The following is a 22,421-nucleotide window of genomic DNA, read 5'->3' on the forward strand; positions in this document are numbered from 1 at the left end:
AATATTTGACATACCAAGATGTCGTATTTTGGGGTAGTGTGTCCTGACCCCCATCAGGGACTATTTTTAAGAAAAGGATAAAAAAAAATTAAAAAACAAGTGTTGGTATGAAAGCGTTGGAGTAAGTGGTTTTAACTAATTGCAGCTGGAAGGTCTTGTTTTTGCAGCTTTTACAGAAGTGTTCGCTCTGGGAACACACTCGCAGGACCGCACCCCGTCTTTGGAAGGAAAGGAACAGGGAAGAGGAGGGGCTTTGAGGCCACAGCTTCCTCAGCAACTCGTAAGCCCGCCTGTGCCTCAGCTGCAGACGTTTTCAGGAAAGAATTTTCCAGCCCGGCTGGTGTGGCTCAGTGGTTGAGCATTGACCTATGAACCAGGAGGTCACGGTTCCATTCCTGGGCCTGGCACATGCCCGGGTTGAGGGTTCAATCCCCAGTAGGGGGCATGCAGGTGATTCTCTCTCACCATTGAGGTTTCTGTCTCTCCCTCTCCCTTCCTCTCTGAAATCAAAAAAAAAATATATATATATATATATTTAAAGAATTATCCAGCCCTAACCGGTTTGGCTCAGTGGATAGAGCATCGGCCTGCGGACTGAAGGGTCCCGGGTTCGATTCCAGTCAAGGGCATGTACCTTGGTTGCGGGCACATCCCCAGTGGGGGATGTGCAGGAGGCAGCTGAATCAATGTTTCTCTCTCATCGATGTTTCTGGCTCTCTATCCCTCTCCCTTCCTCTCTGTAAAAAAATCAATAAAATATATTTTAAAAAAAAAGAATTATCCAGCCCAAAATGTCAACGCTGTAGTGCCTCAGTTGAGGAACCTCGCGCTGGAGTGAATAACCCTAAGGAAAGGGGTTGGGCCAGGCCGGGGTGGCAACTGAACAGCATTTGATACCTGACTTCTCACATCGCTGGGCCCTGGGGAGACAGCAGGGGAAGCAGAGAACAGACTGTTCCGTTTTTACAATGACAACTGTGACCTGGGTGACAAGGAGGGGGGTGACCTGCACACACGTGCCCAGATCCCCCCGTGCTCTCCCCTCCCTCTTCGCTCCTTGTGGGCCCGCCTTGGGCCATCCCTGTCCAGGGCGAAGGGTGAGCCCTGGCTGCAGGAAGGGAGAAAAGAGCCGCGGGTGCTCTAGTCTGGAAATACCTGAACGCAGACGTGCCTCCTCCACCAGAACAGATTTCCTCCTGGAGATCGTGCCTTTCTGGCCTGAAATTGGCGTTCTCCTTGCGCTCTGCTTTTCACCCTGTTTGCTGCGACACAGTATCTCCGCTCCTGCCCTCATGATGCCAGAAGTGCCTCAAGGCTTCCTAGGACTAGGAGACGGGAAAGGTGTGCTGCCCTGCTGTCCTCCCCGCACCAGAGGGGGAGGAAGAAGAATTCAGTCACTTTGGAATGAGGCCTCCTTATCCCCTGGCTTGTCTCCCAGGCACAGCACCATGACAAAGCTTTTCGCTTCATATTTGCTGTACTTAGGACGGATGAAGCACGGACCCCCCTCCCCCAAAAGATTGATTTGGGGGGAAACCTGTGTGGGGCCAGAGTTCCAGGATGTACCCTGCCTCCACCCATGTTTTTCTGCAGGAGGTGGCTGAGGAACGTCAGAAACATGGAAAGCCATACCCCCCACTCCCGTGAGGGCAGCTTAGAGATAAGTTAGGGAAGGAAAACACGTGTACAATTTGGTAACACCTCGCAGGCCTCTACCAGCAGGTGGACGTTCACCTAATGCCCAAGTCACTGCCCAAACCACAAGCAAGATGGAAATGAGCCCGCCCAAGTGGCTGAGGTTGAGCATCGACCTATGAACCAGGAGGTCAGGGTTTCATTCCCGCTCAGGGCACATGCCTGGGTTGCAGGTTCGAGCCCCAGTAGGGGGCATGCAGGAGGCAACTGATCAGTGATTCCCTCTCATCATTAATGTTTCTATCTCTCTCTCCCCCCCTCTCTCTTCCTCTCTAATATTTTTTTTAAGATGGAAAGGATGGTGAAGGGCAGCAGCATACGCTACCCCAAAATATGCCATTTTGGCATACTGATTATTTTGAAGTGCAATTATTTTAAAAACAGCCAGTGCAGGGACAGTCTGACCCTCCTTTGTCCCCTGAAAGTAGGAGATGAACGTTCCATGTGAAAGGTGCCCCCCCTGACCAGGAGGGTGGACGGCATCTTTATCACTAGAGACAGGAAACTAGGGCTGAGAGAAGCCCAAACTTCTTTGTCTTGTCAGTTCCTCACCAGAGTCTGCTTCTTTGTCTAAAAGGTATTAAAGCTGCCCTGGCCAGTGTGGCTCAGTTGGTTGAGTGTGGTTCATGCACTGAAAGGTTGCCAGTTCGATTCAGGGTCAGGGCACATGCCCAAGTTGCAGGTTTGATCCCCACTCAGGGTGCGTGTGGGAGGCAACCAGTGGATATTTCTCTCTCACATCGATGTTTCTCTTTCTCTCTCTTCTTAAAAATCAATAAAAACATTTTTTAAAAAAGGTTTAAAAAGTGCCTGCTTTGGTCACTTCTTTACGTCTCAAATATACTTTTTAAAACATATTTTTATTGATTTCAGAGAGGGAGAGAGAGATAGAAACATCAATGATGAGAGAGCATCACTGATCGACTGCCTCCTGCACATCCCCTGCTGGGGATCAAGCCTGCAACCCCGGCACATGCCCTGACCTGGAATCAAACCTTGACCTCCTGGTTCATAGGTCGACCGACACTCCACCACTGAGCCACGCTGGCTGGGCGGGTCTCATATTTTTATGGGACACCCATACATACAAAATGTGTTTTTCTCCTGTTAAACTGTCTTATGTCAACTTAATTAATAGACCAGCTAAAAAACCTAGAAGGGAAAAGCTTTCCATTCCCACAATGTACTTGGCATAGTGAAGTGGTTATGGTGATACCTCCTTGATCCACATGTTTGGACTTGCCCAGAGAGGGGGTTATCCAGATAAGTCTTTTTTAAAACTATATTTTTATTGATTTCAGAGAGGAAGGGAGAGGGAGAGACAGAAACACCAATGATGAGAGAGAATCATTGATCAGCTGCCTCCTGCATGCCCTCTACTGGGGATCAAGCCCGCAGCAGCCTGGGCATGTGCCCTTGACTGGAATGGAACCCGGGACCCTTCAGTCCATAGGCCAACGCTCTATCCACTGAGCCAAACCAGCTAGGGCCTCTTTTGTGTGTGTGTGTGTGTGTGTGTGTGTGTTAAGTCCAATTGTGGTAAAATACACAGAATATAAAATTTACCATTGTAAGCATTTTTAAGTGTGCATTCATAATATTGGTATAAAATATATCTGTGTGCCCTAACCGGTTTGGCTCAGTGGATAGAGCATCGGCCTGTGGACTGAAGGGTCCCAGGTTCGATTCCGGTCAAGGGCATGTACCTTGGTTGCGGGCACATCCCCAGTGGGAGTGTGTGCAGGAGGCAGCTGATTGATGTTTCTCGCTCATCAATGTTTCTAACTCTCTATCCCTCTCCCTTCCTCTCTGTAAAAAATCAATAAAATATATAAAAAAATATCCGTGCAACCATCACCACCATCCATCCCCATAAGTTTTTTATTCTTAATTTATCTTCATTGTTGAAAGTATTACGATGCCCCCTTCTGTCCCCCCTCTTCCCCCACTAACTCCCCTCATAAGTCTCTTCATCTTGTAAAACCAAAACTCTCTACTTCCCATTCTCCTTCTCCCTAGCTCCTGGCAACCACTTTGCTACTCTCAGACTCTATAATACTTCCTCATGTAAGTGGGATTATACAGTCTTTGTCTTCTTGTGTCTGGCTTATTTCACTTAGCATGTCCTCAAGGTGAAGATGTGTCAGAATTTCCTTCCTCTTTAAGGCTGAAGAATAGTCCATTATATGTATACTAGGGGCCCAGTGCACAAATTCGTGCACCTTGAAAGGAACTGTGGGCTGCGAGGCTGCAGTGGGCACAGGGGCAGGTCTCAGCCCATCCTCCGCGCCCCCGCCCGGCCCCTGCCCACCTGTCCCCTCCCACCACGGACACCACCTCCCCCCTGACCCTCCCTGTCCCCTGTCTGCCAGCAGCCCTGCTCCCACTGCCACCACCGCTCCCACATGCTGATGGTGCCGGCCCTGCTCGCACCCGCTGACGGTACGCACGGAGTGATCAGGACCTGTGCTGGGCACCGGCAGCGGGTGCAAGCGGCGGCTCCAGTGCTGGCTGCGGGTGCGAGCAGGACCGCAGCACACAGGAGCAAAGAATTTTCAGTAACCACCAAAGGCTCGCCCCAATGACAGCGACCGGTGCCCTGCCTTGGTCTGGTGCCCCCACTCACCTGCTGCACCATCCTGCTGCAGCCAATGCCCGCCATGTTCTGCACACGCCCCCTGGTGGTCAGCGCACGTCATAGCGACTGGTTGTTGGGTTGTTCTGGTTGTTCCGCTGTTCGGTCTATTTGCATATTAACCTTTTGTTATATAGGATACCTCATTTTGCTTATTCATTCATTCACTGATGGACACTTGGATTGCGTCCATGAAGATAACTTTAAATTTAAAGTCTTTAAAACAATTTCCATTTTAGATAGAAATTTTTCCTAAAAGGTTACATGCCCCAGCCCTGTTGAAAGAGGAAGAAGCTGGGGATGGAGTGGAAAGTTCTAGACTTTCAGGCTTTGAGCTAAGAATCAGAAGTCCCAAATTCAAATTCTAGTTTTGTTATCAAGACAATGCAATTTTAACTTTCGTAGGCCTTAGTTTTCTCATTTGCCAAGTGAGTGAGATTAAAAGCAATCATACCTTAATTTATGTTCACATTTTATTCTATCCACCCACCCACACCCCCATCATATGCTAGGCAGCATCATAATTCTGAAATTCTGATTAGAAATTAAGTCCTATTCTTATCACTTACTTGACACATCCCTTTTCTCAAACCTCCTTTTCTTAACCTGGCTCTGAATTTGCCAAATGGGCTCAAAGAATCAAAATGAGGTAATGAGTGAGCGCATGACATATAAACACTTTAAGGGATTATTGCCACCATACTGAGTATACTTCTGTGGATGGAAAAAAGGGGGTTCTACGGAAAGTAACCTCACGGGCGACCTGATCCTAAATTCCTACCTGGGCAGGTCCTGGTGGGTAGTCACTAACGACAACGTGAGATCCTGGCTTGGATCCGAGATCGGTTAAAAATAACTGTAAAGTGAATAAAATAATGAATAAAATAGTGAAAGGTTTTAAGCCAGCCTTGTCCATTGTTCTTGTGGATCTAGGTTAACATACCTTTGAAATGCCAGAAGTAATACCCTTCAAAGGAGGTGTTAATTAATCCTCAAGAGAACACATAATCTTGTTAACTATTCTGTAATCCAATCCCCACCTGGCTTCCTGGAATCTTCCTTATATTCCCTCCCTTGGTTGGAGTTATGATGCATAACTTCAAATGCATAAAAGAAGCTGCAAAACCGTCGTCCTTCCCCAAGCATTTGAGATCTTGCTCCCTGGCATAAGCTGTCAGCTTGGCTCAAATAAACTCATAACATTTTCTACAGGTTTGGGCGTGTCTTACGCTGACAAGTCAATGTATTCTCTGCACCTGTTTGCTAAGAGGTGAGGGCGCCCGAAGCGAGGTGGCTGGGAAGCCAGGCTTGACGTGGGAAAGAGGTAACCGGAAGAGGACAAAGATGGAGGGTGTGGGAAGAACATGGACTTGAAGACTTTTCAGAGAAAGGATCTGAGCTGGAGGCAGAGTAAATGTTAAGGCGCTGAAATGTAACAGAGAGACAATAGCTGTCAAGTCGTGTTACGTGAGGGCCCTTGGTGGTGAGGCAGCCTGGGTGTGGCTGGGATGGAAGGCAAGCCTCTCTCTTCCCCGCCCCTTCCCCTGGTGGCCCACTGCTCCCCAGGGCTCTGGACTTTCCCCACAGGCACAGTTGGTGGTGGGAACTGGCACAGGGGCTTCCGGCTTTCACATGCCAGTGCACATGCCAGACTCCTCCCATAGGGCGTCCTTCCCAATACAGGACGACTACTTACATTCCAGAAACGTCAGGCAATAATCCAGTTCCGGTCCCACGGCCTCGTTTCCCTTTTCAAACACTCAAGCCTCAAAGCACATCTTCGCGATCATTTTAAGACACATTCAAAAGGAACACACTCAAAAGCTGGATGGCTTGCTCCCATTCACTCACACCACAGACTCACCGGGCTCCTTCTCTGGGCCAGGACAGGGTTTCTCAACCTGTGCATGCGTATTTTGGGGGGGATAATTCTTTGTTCTCGGGGGCTGTCCTGTGCAGAACAGGATGCTTACCAGCATCCCCAGCCATGTCCTCAAGGAAGGTAAGAACAGCTGAACTGTATGTGTTTAAAATTCTCCCAGCACTGCCTAGCCGGCGTGGCTCAGTGGTTGAGCATCGACCTATGAACCAGGAGATCAAGGTTTGATTCCTTCCCCCTTCCTCTCTCAAACCAATCAACATACATTTAAAGAAAACACAAAATACAATTCTCCCAGCACTGACTGATACTTTGATTTTGTAATTGGCCATCATCGTGCACCTCCATGTGCTGGACCCCCCGCCCCCCCCCCCGCGCCCCCCCGCCCCGCCAGCTCTAGAGCTGAAATAACTCAGTAGTAGCTCAAGCAGAGTTTTTCTTTCTTTTTTTCTAATAAGAACCACCTATCCTCACCCCCTAGACTGAAACTGCTCTGATCACTGCTGAGCAGCTGCGCTATTTTTCTTGCTAGTTTAACACACTTCATTACACAGGATTTCTTTTGTTATTGAAAACTGCCCAAAGTAAAAAATAAATAAATAAATGAAAATTGTCCAAAGTGATTTTTCTTATCTAATGATTCCTACCTTTAGTATAATTTAATAACCTAGATTGTATCCTACCTCTTCAGTTTGGAGCCACTTCCTTTTTTAAAAACCCTACTTGGAGATGATGGTTCATGTAAAATTGCTTCTAAGGCAAATGACTGGCCAAAAATCTGTGACAATTTGGGCAATAAAATAATGAATGGTAGTGATGGATTATTAGCCATAGAATAAGATAAGACTCTGTAAGTCCATATAAAGGAAGGGGGGAAAACATTCTTCCCTAAGTAGAATGATAGCTAATAACTATAGAAAGAATGATGCTAAGACTAGTGGGTGAAAGTTTAATGAGGAGCATACTCAAAGAATATCCCCACAAGGTACTTAGTAACTTCAAAGGAAAAACAGTAACTTTATGATGGAGAAATCTGGCAGACACCATCTTAACTCTGTGGTTAAAGTTAGCATCAGTAATATTGGGACATGCTAATCAATGTGCCTCCTGACATGATGCACTGAGGACATGAGATCGCTTCTGCAATATTCCTGCTAAATGTGCACATATATCCTAAATCCAATCACAAGGAAACATGAAGCCCTTCCCAGCTTGAGAGACAATCTACAAAATGACTGGCTCATACTCTTCAAAAACAACACAAAGAAAGGCTGAAGAACAACATCAGATGAAAGAAGACTAATAACTAAATTCAACGTGTGATCCTGGCTTGGATCCAAGATTGGTAAAAAAATAACTGTAAAGAACATTATTGGGCCCAGCCGGCATGGCTGTGGTTGAGCGTCAATCTGTGAACCAGGAGGTCACGGTTCAATCCCCAGTCGGGGCACATGTCTGTGTTGCAGACTCGATCCCCAGTGTGGGGCATGCAGGAGGCAGCTAATCAATGATCCTCTCTCATCGATGTTTCTATCTCTCTCTCCCTCTCCCTTCCTCTCTGAAATCAATAAAAAGATATTAAAAGAAGAACATTATTGGGATAGTTGATGAAATTTACAAATGGGTGTGGATTAGATAATAGTACTCCATCAGTGTTCAGTTTCCTGATTTTGATAGCTGTACTGTGGTTATGCAAGAAAATGTCTTTGGCATTAAAAGATACACATGAAATATTTATGGTTATGGGGACACAAAGTCTCCAATTTACTCTGAGGTTTTAGAAGCACACATACACAGAAAGAATGAAGAAGCAAATGGGGGGAAATACAAACAATCAGAAAATCTAGATAGAGGTTATAGGGAAGTCCTTGCATTAATCTTGTAAATTTTCTGTAATTTTGAAATTATATGAAAATAAATTATAACAAAAATAATTGGCCACAGTACCAAAAATATTCCTAAGTGTGTGTGAGTCCACTTTCTTGGCTTGCTAAACACCTCCAAGAAACTTAACGAAACCTCTGAAGTAAGTCAGAGGTTCCTCAAGATTCTAAATCAATAACCATTTACTCATCATTAATGAGAAAAACTAATACATTTAGTTAACTTTCCATATAAGCAAAACTTATTTCTTTTTAAAAAACTATATTTTTACTAGAGGCCCGGTGCATGAATTGGTGCACCAGTGGGGTTCCTTGGCCTGGCATGTAGGACCGGGCCGAAACCATCTCTTTGTCATCCCCTGAGGGGTCCTGGATTGTGAGAAGGTGCAGACCAGGCCAAGGGACATCACTGGTGCACGATCGGGGTGGGGAAAGATGCAGGAGGTTGGCCAGAAGGGGAGGGACTGCGGAAGGGTTCCAGGGCATGTCTGCCCTGTCTTGCTCAGTCCCGATCAATCGGCCAGACCCCAGCAGCAAGATAACCTACTGGTTGGAGTGTCTGCCCCCTTTTGGTCAGTGCATGTCATAGCGAGTTGTTGAGTGTGTTAGCATATCATTAGCATATTATGCTTTGATCGGTTGAACGGCCGACTGGTTGACCGCACACTTAGCATATAAGGCTTTTATTATATAGGATTGATTTCAGAGAGGAAGGGAGAGAGAGAGAAAGATAGAAACATCAATGATGAGAGACTCATTGATCGGCTGCCTCCTGGATGGAGCCTGCAACCAGGACATATGCCCTGACTGGGGAATCGAACTGTGACCTCCTGGTTCTTACATCAATGCTCAACCAGAGTGATGCCGGTCAGGCAAAACTTATTTCTTTAAGTCATTCTTTCAGCAAATATGTGGGACCCTTGTATGTGCCAGACACATTCTAGGTGTTTGGTGAACCAAAGAGACAAAGATCCCTGTGTGAGCAGAGGGAGGCAGACAGTAACCAATAGACATCAGAAAATGATATATATTATAGGTTAAAGAGGGAGGCAGACAGTAACCAATAGACATCAGAAAATGATATATATTATAGGTTAAAAGTTGATAGGTGCTGTACAGAGTAGAACCGGGTAAGGGGGATCAGAGTGCAAGAGCTGGGAAGTCAGGCCAGGCTGCCATTCAGAATAGGGTGGTCAGGGAAGGCGTTACAGCGCAGAAGCTCACATTTGAAGGAGTGAGCTTTGCAGATATCGGTGGAAAGAGCTATCCAGCCAGAGGGAACAGCCAGGAGAAGTTGCCCAGTTTCAAGGAGCAGCAAGGAAGCCGCTGTGGCTGCAGTGGAGTGAGGAAGTCCTATTTCTGCTCAAAGCCCTCTACTGGCTTCCCTTTTCAAAAACCCTCCCAGCAGCCCCCAAGGTCCTGTAGAGCTCCCTCATCCTCGTTATCTTTCTGATCTCATCTCCTCCTCCTCCTCTAACTTCATAAATTTTTGTTTTAATTATACTGGAACAAACGTATCTTTTTTTTTTTTTTAAGTACAATTTCCATTTATTTTTCCCCCGAGAATTTTTCTTCACTCTTTAAAGACTTAGCTCCTTACATGGGCTTTGGTGGAGGTCGTGGGGCAGCACCCACAGGCCTAAATCGGGGTGGGGGGTGTTCGGTCCTTCCGGGCTTCACGAGATCGATTCCTGACCGCCTTGCTGTGACTGGCACAGCTCACACAGGAATGCAGCTTCACATACAGCTTGGGAAGCACATAGGCGTCGAAGACACTGGCTTCGGAGATGTCCCTAAGGGCCGCGGCCTCTACTATGTTTCGAATGACAAACTTCTTATTGGCCTTGTCCTTGGGAACGCACCGGGCGCAGTTGGTGCAACGAATGGCTGCACATGGCCTCGGCCTTTTTTGGCACGGCCGTTATTCCTTCTTTTCTTGGTCATCTTGGAAACGAGGACCCAAGAGAGGACAAAAGTATCTTTTAAAAAAATGCATTATCATCTTCTCAAATGCAGGCATCCCATTTGTTTTGACTGCAGGTCAATAATTACACTGCACTGTAATGACACCGGGGCACAGGCTATCCTGGTCCTGCATATAAATGAAAATGTTAGGGGCTGTCAAAGTATAATGTGCAAAGGTGTGAATTGCATGAAAGAAAAACACAGGACGTCTGGGGTTCTATAGACTTTCCCCCTCCCTGTTGGTTTTATAGGGGTCCCTCCCCACCAAACGTGCCGGCATCATCTGTTTCAGAGAATCGCACAGTTTTAAATATCTCCAAGGTCCCTTTCAGCTCTAGACTGAAATGATGTCCCATTTTCAAGAAAATTATAGCTCAGAAAGAAAAAAATAACTTGTCTAAGGGACACATATAGGAAAACCAGGAGTCTGTCTTAGCCACCAGAAGCCACCTACACCTAACCCCGGGCGGCTCTGCCGCTGTCTCCCTGAAGCTCCCGAGGACAAAGGCACAGAGGTTCCCTCCTCTAAGAATAAAAGGTTTTACCTTATTATTCTCCAGGGACAATTATGGAATGTTTCAGGTTGTGTCACTGATTACTTGCTATCATTTCGAGACTGCAAATAACTTTAGGTTCCCATAGCAACACACTCTGCTCTGGAAGCTGACTTTGTTCCCTTATCCACGTGGGAAGGAACAAGAGCCTCTCCCAGAAAACTCACAGCAGGTAGAAGAAGCCAGGGTAGGGAGCGTGGAACATGGGGATGGTTGTTAAGGACTTTGTCCAGCGGAAGACAATGAACCTACCATGGTCACCATCCTACGGGCCCAAGGAGGGAAGCTGGCCACAAATAGTCTTCATATTACAGGGAGCATGATGATGCTTGGCAGGACCAAGAAATTAAGTTGCTAAGCTTCCTCATCAAGTGAAAGAAGGTTCCACTGAACTTTCACAGGCTGAATTTTTGGGAAATGGGTACTGATGTCTGCAAGTTACTTCAAAGTGGCTCACAGAAGATGGATTGATTGATGGAGGATGGACAGATATGTCCTAAAGCGAGCATTGTAGAATGATTGGAGAATCCAGGCGGTTTGTATCGGAGTAGATACTCTAACTTCTATCAACTTTTCCATAAGTTTGAAATTTTCATTAAAAAATGTTGGAATAAACTCAAAGGCATATCACAGTATGAGAGAACAGGGAAAGGAAAAGAGAGTAAGTGTAAGAAAAAAAGGTGGTAGGGAAAGGAGGGAAAGATAAAAAGGAAAAAGACAGAAAAGAATATTTTCAGTCTCCTCCCTAAGTTAACTCCCTTTCTTTCTCACCTCAGTCCTTGAGAGCTGTTTAAAGCAGAAGATTTGGACTGAACTCGGTTGAAATTATTGAAATATATCTTGGTGTCAGAAAGAGCTCAAAGGAATTTAAAAAAAATATATTGACTTGCTACCCCTAACCGGTTTGGCTCAGTGGATAGAGCGTCAGCCTGCAGACTGAAAGGTGCCAGGTTTGATTCCGGTCAAGGGTATGTGCCTTGGTTGCGGGCACATCCCCAGTGGGAGGTGTGCAGGAGGCAGCTGATCGATGTTTCTAACTCTCTATTCCTCTCTCTTCCTCTCTGTGAAAAATCAATAAAATATATTTAAAAATATATATCGACTCGCTAATGTCATTTGATATTTTGGAATTGGCTACCATTATCCTAACGGATGTTTTATGTAAAATAAAGTAAGCATCTTTCAAGGGCAGGGTGGGATTAAACAACTGTCTTTTTAGCTAAGAAGTACAATCAATATCCTAAAAATGGAAGTTAAAACTTTTGAATGTTAGGGCCTGTCACTCAAGTCCTAGGACTAGTGTAATATGTAGTTGGAAAGCTTCAAGGCTCAGTCCTTTACACACAGAGTTCAAAACAGTGAATGTCAAGGTAAAAACAAAATGTTTAAAAATCTTTGAAATTTGAAGACAAATTTTCTGTGAGCTACTGATAGTTTCATAAACAAACTGTACATGTCCTTGGCAATAGCTCTAGAAAACAACCAAAAACCTGTGAAAATAGTGCCATCTGGTGGTCAGAGTGTGGAATAGTCTAACACTGGTCTACTAATCCTCTATTTTTTCCACTATTCTTAGTTATTCAATAAGCATTTATAAGGAACCTTTGGAATACTAGAAGGAGCATATGACTTGGAGCCAGAAGAAGTTGTCATCATACTTCTATTTCTTAGTATCCTTTGTCTTCCTAGCATTAGTTTTGAATCCTAAGTTCTCACAAGGACTTGCTCATTCATTCATTATCAAAGGCCCAGGAAACGGTAATTATGTGACATGATGGAGGTGTTAGCTAATGCTATGGGGGTAACAATTTTGCAGTATATCGTAGTCATTTTGGTCATGTCATGGGAAATCCCACCTTTAAACAATTCCTTTCTTAAGTAAGATTCCCCTTGCTGTTTTCTAATTAAGATAGGAATGCCCATACAATGGGTGGTACTTTAAATGAAAAAGCTTGGGTTCTGATAACTGCTTTCAGTTTACTGTGTGATTTGGGGAAATCACTCCCTTTTGAGTCAGCTTTATTTAGATGTCACCTGCCTACCCTACTTCACAGAGTTGTTGGATCTTGTATTTTCATGTTTTCTAATAAACACCCATCTCTGGGATCAGCAGCCCGGGCCTAGATTGACTCTACCTCTTCTCTGAGCAGAGACTCTTTCTGCTTCAATTCCTAGGGCTACAACAGCAGCTATAACCACAGGGAGTTAGGGCAGAAACATGCCTTTAAAAGCTGATTGTGTCGACCCATGAACCAGGAGGTCATGGTTCAGTTCCCAGTCAAGGCACATACCTGGATTGCAGGCTTGATCCCCAGTAAGGGACATGCAGGAGGCAGCTGATTGATGACTCTCTCTCATCATTGATGCTTCTCTCTCTCTCTCTCTCTCTCTCTCTCTCTCTCTCTCTCTCTCTCTCTCCCTCTCTTTTCCTCTTTGAAATCAATAAAAACATATAAAAAAAAAAAGAATTTGGTGAGTTGGCCATTAATTGAATAGACCCATTTTCTAACCCAACTCCCTGGGCCTTTTCTTTATTAAAAAAAATAGCATCAACCTCATAGGCATGTTAGGATTAAATTAGGTCATTTATTTAGAGTGCTTAGCACAATGCCAGTACATGGAAAGGTGCTATTGTAATATATTACCAGCACTGTGTCTCAATAATCCTCACAATACTGCAGGAATGCTAATTATTTTGCTCAAGATCACAAAGTTAATAACTTTGACACTGATCTGGCTCTGAAGCCCATGTGTTTTTGTGGCTTTTTAAAAATTGACTTTAGCCTGGCTGGCGTGGCTCAGTGGTTGAGCATCGACCTATGAACCAAAAGGTCATGGTTTGATTCCTGGTCAGGGCATATGCCTGGGTTGCAGGCTAGATACCCAGTGTGGGGTGTGCAGGAGGCAGCTGGTCAATGATTCTCTATCATCATTGATGTTTCTATCTCTCTCCCTCCTCTCTGAAATTAATAAAAAAAATATTTTTTTAAAAATTGACTTTAGAGAGAGGGAGAGACATTGATGTGAGAGAGAACATGAATCAGTTGCCTTCCATACGTGCCCCGACCAGGGATCAAACCCGCAACCTGTGTATGTGCCCTGGCTGGGAATCAAACCAGCAACCTATTAGTGTATGGGACCACACTCCAACTGAGCCACACTGGCCAGGGCCACAGTCCATATGTTCTACCTTTTAGAACGCTTTTTTAAAATATATTTTTTAATTGATTTCAGAGAGGAAGGGACAGATAGAAACATCAATGATGAAAGAGAATCACTGATCAGTTGCCTCCTGCACAGCCCACACCGGGGATCAAACCCACAACCCAGGCATGTGCCCTGACTGGGAATCAAACTGTGACCTCCTGGTTCATATGTCAATGCTCAACCACTGAGCCACGCTGGCTGGGCTGAACCCCTTTTGATTGTGAAACATAACACCAATACAAACTCATCAGAAATTAATGAATACTTATAAAACAAATACCCATGTTATTACCACGCAGATCAAGAAACAGACTCGTAAGTCTTCTGTGTCTCTTCCAAAACATTCTTGCACATGCATCCTGATTAATTTCTCTAGGGTATAAATTTAAGGAGTGACAGTACGGTATCATGGGGTAGATGTGTATGTATCTTCAAATTTACTAGGCAAAACTTTCATAAAGTGGTTTTTCTAACTTGCTTTGCCACCAGCAGTGTATGCCAATTGCTCACCAATACTTGCCATCAGCAAACTTGAATTTTTTTCTCCATCACTTGTCAGTGGCCGGCATGTCATTGTGGTTTTGATATACATTTCCCTGATTACAAATAGGTTGAGCACTTTATGTTTAATCATTGGACTATCTTCTTTTATTACTCAAGTCTTCTGCCCAGTTTCCTACTGCATTGTCCCATGCCATTCTTTCCACTCTGCACGCCACAAGGAATTGTGGGTTCAATTCCTGGTCAAGGGCATGTACCCGAGTTGCAGGTTTGATGCCCACCCTGGTCGGGGAGCGTGTAGGAGGCAAGCAGTCGATGTGTCTCTCACATCGATGTTTCTCTTTCTCCCCCTCCCTTCCTCTCACCCTTTCTAAAAATCAATGGGAAGAATATCCTGGGGCGTGGGGAGGGGGTGAGATATCAGTGAGGTCCAGAGGGGTTACAGGGGAAGCCCAAGGCCTCACAGCTAGTCAGTCTGATGAGAGGAAAGACATTTATCTGCTGAACTCTAACATGGCTTCCTGACACCAGGTACCAGCAATAAATACTGCATCGCTCTTCTTTTTTAATATATATTTTTATTTATTTCAGAGAGAGATAGAAACATCAATGATGAGAGTCATTGACCGACTGTCTCCTGCACACCTCCCACTGGGGATGGAACCTGCAACCCAGGCATGTGCCCTGACTGGAAATTGAACCATGACCTCCTGGTTCATAGGTTGACACTCAACCACTGAGGAACACCAGCCGGGCCATTCCTCTTCTTGTGGACTTTTAAGACAAAGTGAAACTGTTCTGAAAACTCCGGTATTTAAAGCAAATAAGGTAAACGGAAATCTCCCTTCTCACCTTGCAAACATATATTCTTACTTTCAGGCTCAGAGGATGAATGTCGTCTTATCCAAGATCCGCTGCTTCAAGGCTTCCATTCCATTCGCTCCCATCTTCTCCGAGGACTTGGTTTAGCGGTCACCATCCCCTCATCTAACCTTCCCGTTTTTAACTGGCATTCCCAATCTTAAAAAAAAGCTTCATTCTCATACCTTCTGTTTTCTTCTCTCCTTCAGTTATAGTCTATACTACTCCACATTCTCACTTTCCACTTGCTCAACACACAATTTATTTTTCCCCTCATTGTTCCTCTGACATCACATTACCAATTTCTTTTCTTTTTAAAAAAATATTTTTATTGATTTCAGAGAGGAAGGCAGGAGGAAGGAAGATGTTTCTATCATTGCTCGGCTGCCTCTGGCACAACCCCACTGGGGATGGAGCCCACAACCTGGGCATGTGCAGACCGGAAATTAAACCATGACCTCCTGGTTCATAGGTCAATGCTCAACCATTGACCCACACCGGCCAGGCACACATTGCCAATTTCTGTGGACACATCTTAATAATCTTCCTCACACTCTGCTGTATTTGGCACTGTTGATCATTCCCCTTCATGACACTCCTCTCTCTTAGGTTTAGTGTTGCTCCTATTTCCCGATTCTCCTGGAGGCTTATCCGTTATAGCCTTGGGCTTCAGACTACATGTAGAGAGAGAAGCCCAATTCAAGTTTTTGGCATCTCCAGCGACACATCAAACTAATTGTGATTTATCACCCCCTCTTGATCCCAGGCCTATTCCTGCCTTCCTTATCTCAGTAAATAGCTACCATCTACCAGACAATCGAACTAGAAACATAGTGGTCATGACTGAGCTTTCCCCTGCTGCTAAATCAATCCCTAATTCCTGCCATTACCTTATCAAATAAGCCCGAGAGAGGAGGGAGATAATTCACTTATTGAGCAAATATTTATTAGCACCTTATGTACATTTAAAACATAATGCCAGTAGAACTCACCTCAGGGTAGACATTAAGCAGCCTATGAATCTTAGAAAAATGTCTACCAACCCCATTGTCAGAAATGCTATACATATACTATTTACACTTAGGTCAAAATACTTTGAGAGAAATCAGAGTATTGAAATGGACTAGGAATCATAAGCATTCTTAGGTTTGCATATCAAGGGCCAACTTTACAAACCTGGCTTAATAGAACAGCAAATGGCCTTAAATTCACCCCACATTGTGGGAGCCAGATCCCAAAATGGTCCCCATGACTCCTTCCTCCTGGTGTTTGTGCTTTTGTTGTAGTTCCCCTCCCACACGGAATGGGGTTGACCTGTGTGATCAGTGGGATACTGTGGAAATGGAAGTTTGCTACATTATTCACTCAGGTTGGGGCGGGGAGGTAGCTGCATGTCATAAGAACACCCAACCTGTCCAATGAAGTAGTGCATTTGGCTAGGAACTAAGGTTTCCTGCCCCTAACCAGCACTAATCACCAGGCATGTTTGTGAGCAAGTGAAACAAATCAGGCCTTCAAATGTAACCTCTTGGAGACCCTGAGTAAGATAACTCAGCTAAGCCACTCCTGGATTCTTGACATAGTGTAACTGTATGAGATAATGCATTTCTGTTTTAAATTGGTAAGTTTTGGCACCCATATAAGGAATATGGAAAACCTTACAGCACAGGCATTCATATTACTGAGCAAATGATGGTAAGATACTCTGAAAATTAATGACTATTGGAAAGCCTGAATGTTCCTTCAATTTTTAAGAGACATGAGAATTTTACTCTGGAAAGTTTTATCTAATGTCATCAGTGCTAGAAAATCCTCCATTTTTCTACATTCCTTCAGAAATTTCTGAGACTCATGCTGCAAAGAAACATGTGAATATAAAGAATGAGGGAAAGCCCGGTGAAAGTGGCTCAGTTGATTGAGCATCGTCCTGTGCACTGAAAGGCTGCCGATTCCCTGTTGGGGCATCAATGTTTCTCTCCTCTCTCTCTCTCTCTTCCTCTAAGCATGTCCCCAGGTGAGGATTAAAAAAAAAAGATTGAGGGAAAGCCGTTAATGATGCCTTTTACATTAGGAAAAATGTTAAAATCCTCCCTGGATGAAAAATCTGAGTGCATTAATTTAGGAATTTTTTTCAGTGATCCTGTCATCACTGCTATGCAAGAACTCATATTGGAGGGGAACCCAGGAATGCAATCAACATGAGGATACCTCAACTTCAGTTGTGCACGAAGTGGCCACAATGAGGGAAAGCATAAAGGTTCTGAGTATGATATTACCTTTATCAGTATCGCACCCTTAAGTTGGGCCACCAACTCATTAATTTTTAGCCTTTTTGGTTTAGAATAAGTATTGATGCCAAAACTACCCTCTAAAATAAACGTCGTCATATTTAAAAAAAAAACACTAAAAAACAAACTAAGTTTTTGGGGTAATTTGTTATGCAACAATAGATAATACATAAATAATTCCCAAGGCATGTGAAAACCTATTCAATGTAACTCGTGGCAATTTTGTCCTGCAATTTTATCTATTGGAATGGGGAAAGCAAATAGAGACTCTTGGTTGTAAATAGAAAAATAAAAAGTTAAAAATGTGTCATAAGAAGTTACTTTGAAGAGTACCCCATGGACCAATTTTTGTAGGGCAGTTGACAATTTCCAACTATGCGATGCACAAGTAAGGCCCTAGGGTATATTGGGTAATACATTTTGTAAAAACTGAGGACCAGACCAAGTACCCTGCACCTCTACTAAAGGCATCCAATTATAGTAACAGGTAAGTCAGACAGACACTAATGGGAGAAGTAAAAATTCAGACTCCTGCTCTTTCCTCACTACCAGCCACACACTTAGGTTTTTAGACCATTTCTGCCAAAGTAGAAGGCAGTAAAGAACATCCCAATTTATCTTTACCCATATTTTCTACTCCTTTCACTTTTGGGTCCTACTGAGTCAAGCTAAACAGAACCAATGGCCAGTCCAGAGAATTGTGTTTTCCTAAAACTACTTCTGCACCTCTTAATATATTTTTATGCAAAACTCTTTCTCCATTACTAACCAAGAACAGAGGTCTTGTTTTGTGCTTTTTTGCATACATACCCAAAGCATAGAACCTGGACTCATAGTAGCTGTTCAGTAAAAGATAGTTGGCATATATGCCACCATTTATGACCTCAATATTTTGGTTCATCGTCTTAGAATATTTCCTTTTTTTTTTTTTTTTAGAATATTTCCTTCTTATACCCAATTTCTAAAATTCTTGCTTACTTCAAATGTTGTCTCCAAGAAATCTTTCCTAATTTCTATCATCTACTACCCCCAACTGTCACCCCAACCTCATACAAAACGAAAGTACTATAATCACCTCTTCTGAATCACCACAGATCTTTAAGCTATACTTCCCTCCTCTCACCTTCTGGCATTATACTTCTTACCCACCTAGACATTCCTATTGAATTGTGAACCAAAGCCCAGCATCTGAATCTCCCATAAGTCAGATCTTAACTGAATGGAGTTTGGGTTTAGGAGTCCCTGTCTTTTGAGTCTTCCTGGGATCTGTCTTCCTCTAATCTATTCTAATGTTCACAATGTATTAAATAATTTGTGTGTATACTTCCATTCATGTGTTCAAAACATTTGTTGAACTCAATTGGCAGGGAATGCACACATCTTTGTATTCTGGTGTTCATTCATTCACCTATCCCCCTCCCCTGCCATGCTATCATCAGCAAATTGAAGAGCCACTAGAATTTTGTACACTATCAAAGATCTTTATTAATATTCTGCCAATTATATGGACATTCTCAATGTAGAAATGATTTTCAACTAATGTGCAGTAAGACTAATGTTAGAAGAAATGAGACACCAAGGCCTGTGAAAGCCAAAACACCTTCTTTGCTATTGGCCAGACTAATGTTAGTAAGACTAATGTTAGAAGAAATGAGACACCAAGGCCTGTGAAAGCCAAAACACCTTCTTTGCTATTACCCTTTGAGCTAAGTTAAAGTTCATGTTCCTAACTGTTTACTTTATAGGTGCCCAAATGTAATACTCAGCATCACCTGGGAGAATATTAGAAATGCAGACTTTCAAACAGTATAGCCATTTTAGAAGTTTTAGCAGTTTCCTCAAAACGTTAATGTTAACATGACCTAGATCCATTGTACAACATTATGCTGATAACTAATGCTGTGCTGTGCACTTAAAATTTTAAGAAGGTAGATCTCATGTTGTGTTCTTACCACAATTTTTTTTAGAAGAGCTATCATATAACAATTCTACTCTTAGGTATATTCATTATAGAAATAAAACCATGTCCACACAAAATCTTGTACACAAATGTTTATAGCAGCAGTATTCATGGTAGTCAAAAGGTAAAAAGCCCAAATGTCCATCAACTGATGAATAAAATGTGGCATGTCCATGCAATACTAAAAAATATTATTCAGCCATAAAAAGGAGTGAAGTACCCAATTGATGTTACATGAATGAACCCTGAAAACATTACATTAAGCCAGCTACAGGAGTCCACACAATGTATAATTTCATTTACATGTTAATGCCCAGAATAGGTAAATCCAGAGTCAAAAAATAGATTAGTGGTTGCCAAAGACTTTGAGGATAGTGGTGGTGGTAATCAACGGGGGTGACAGCCGAAACCGGTTTGGCTCAGTGGATAGAGCGTCGGCCTGCGGACTGAAGGGTCCCAGGTTCGATTCCGGTCAAGGGCATGTACTTTGGTTGCGGGCACATCCCCAGTAGGGGGTGTGCAAGAGGCAGCTGATGGATGTTTCTCTCTCATCGATGTTTCTAGCTCTCTATCCCTCTCTCTTCCTCTCTGTAAAAAATCAATAAAATATATTTTTTTAAAAAATGGGGGTGACTGTTTATGGGTACAGGTTTTTTCGGCAAGATGAAAATTTCCTGATTAAGAAAGTAGTGACAGTTGCATGCTTAAAAAAAAAAAAAAACCTATCGAACTGTACACTTTTAAGTAGTGAATTTTATATGAATTACATTTCAATAAAGCTTTTTAAAAAATAGATTGTTTTATTGACTTGAGAGAAAGGGAGAGGGAGACAGACAGAAACATCAATGAGAATCATTGATTGGCTGTCTCCTGAATGTCCCACACTGGGGTTTGAGCCCACAACCTGGGCATATGCACTGACTGGGAATCCTGGTTCATAGATGGATGATCAACAACTGAGCCATGCTGGCCAGGCAATAAAATTTTTTTTTTAAAGGAAATGCAGATTCCCAGGGTTACCCCAGACCTACTGAATGAAAATCTGCATAACAAAATCATCAGGTGATTCACAGGTACATTGAGAAGCATTGATCTAGAAGAAATATGGTCAAAATTGTTTCTCCCATTAATTTCATTATTCATAGAATAACTTGATTTCACTGGGGTAGTTTTTTTTTGCCTCCTCTGTGCTCAGAACAATGCTAAACAGGGTCCTTAGGGTAGATTTTTCCATCACAATTGCTTAAGATATACAATCAACTACTGTTCATATTGAGTTTATAACATCTGATTTTTCCTTTAAAAATTTGCAGTTTTAGTACTGGGTGTGGCACTTTCATTAAGCTTAAGAGCAAAGCCATGGCATGCATATAATATCCTATATAATAAAAGGCTAATTTGCAAATTATCTCAATGGGGAGTTATATCAGGGTGTGGGGCCAGCCAGCCAACTGCCCACGGCCCCTCCCCCCAGCTGGCCTTGATCACAGTAGGCTGGCCGGACTCCACCCACACACTAATTCATGCACCAAGTCTCTAGTGTCTATATATACAAAAGCCCAGCGACCAGAACAGCCAGAACGACCGGTGGCTATGACATGCACTGTGGCAGCCAACCAGCCTGATCCGGACCCCAATCAGCCCCTCCCCGAGCCAGCCAGGCCCCCAACACCCTGATCAGGGGCGGGTCCAGTTGCCAACCACCCGCAGCCCCTCACCCCCACCGGCCCAGCCCAATGGGCCCCTATCGGGGCCTGCCAGGCTGACCCCACCTGTGCACGAATTTGTGCACCAGGCCTCTCGTATATCCTATCTAATAAAGAGGGAATATGCTAATTGACCATCAAACCCTCACAAAGAAAGCGGTGCCCACAGCCAATAAGGAGGGAATATGCTAATTGACTGCCATACCCTCAAAGATGGCGGCACCCACAGCCATAAGATAGTGGTGCCCAGTCTCCTCAGCCCCTCTGGGGTGCCTGCCTCCTGAGTCCCCCAGGCCCCCCAGCCGCCCGAGGCTCAGGTAACCAGGGCTGCCCAAGGCTTGTGCTGCTGGCAATGGCAGCAGCAGAGGTGTGATGGGGGCGTCACCTCCCACCCCTGAGGGTTCCCAGACTGTGAGAGCAGGCAGGCCAGGCTGAGAGACCCCCACTCCAGTGCATGAATTTTCATGCACCAGGCCTCTCGTATATATATATATACGTGTGTGTGTGTGTGTGTGTGTGTGTGTATACATATATATTTTTAATCCTCAATAGTATTAGATATATAATAGACGTTATTTTAATTAAACCAGTTTTGAAGTTGCAGCAATAACATATATAAGATGAACAAAGAAGATACACAACCAGATGGGAAATGAGACCAACAAACCACGCAATTCATAAAACAGTTTATTGAAGGCCAAATGGGTTTACAGTATATAACAGGATGGAGTGGCAGGAGCCTTAAACTACACATACAACAGGAATTAAATTACCTACCTGAGGTTCAAAGAGCAGGGTTTTTTTTTACTTCTGTAGTCTTATCTATTTTTTTAAAGAATCCTAGAAAAACTCTCAGCAGTTACATTTTCTCATCATTTAGAAGATAAAGAAAATGCACATTCCAAAAAGAAAGAAGGGTGAACCAAAGGCACAATAGGTTCTAAATATAAAATATAACCAAGAAATTCTGCTTCTGTTCTGGTTTTTAATTTTCTGTGCATGTACTCTGCTGGGGGCTAGGAGTGTGGATTGTGGGAAAATGACTATCTTAGAGCCAGTCTGAGAAAGAGAATTTTTGGTTCTCTAAAAAATTTATTACATCTTTAATCTTTCTGTGCTAAACTTTCCTTTTTTAAAACTAGGCAAATTTTATTGTGAATTTGGGATGTTTTATGGGTACTCAGCCAGGTACTACATATAAGTATCCAAATTAAGAGCGCAGGCTCTGCAATCAGCTTGTCTTGGTTCAAATACTGGTCCTAGACCTTGGTTGCACAAATCTGGGCA

The 22,421-nt window shown here is 43.6% G+C and overlaps 1 pseudogene; it reads right to left on the reverse strand.

The window, feature by feature from the left end:
- Nucleotides 1-9,642: 9,642 nt before the first annotated feature.
- On the reverse strand, nucleotides 9,643-10,047 carry LOC103291960 (40S ribosomal protein S26-like; annotated as a pseudogene).
- Nucleotides 10,048-22,421: the final 12,374 nt, after the last annotated feature.

Source organism: Eptesicus fuscus, chromosome 9 (genome assembly GCF_027574615.1).
Source record: "Eptesicus fuscus isolate TK198812 chromosome 9, DD_ASM_mEF_20220401, whole genome shotgun sequence".
Taxonomy (NCBI): Eukaryota; Metazoa; Chordata; class Mammalia; order Chiroptera; family Vespertilionidae; genus Eptesicus; species Eptesicus fuscus.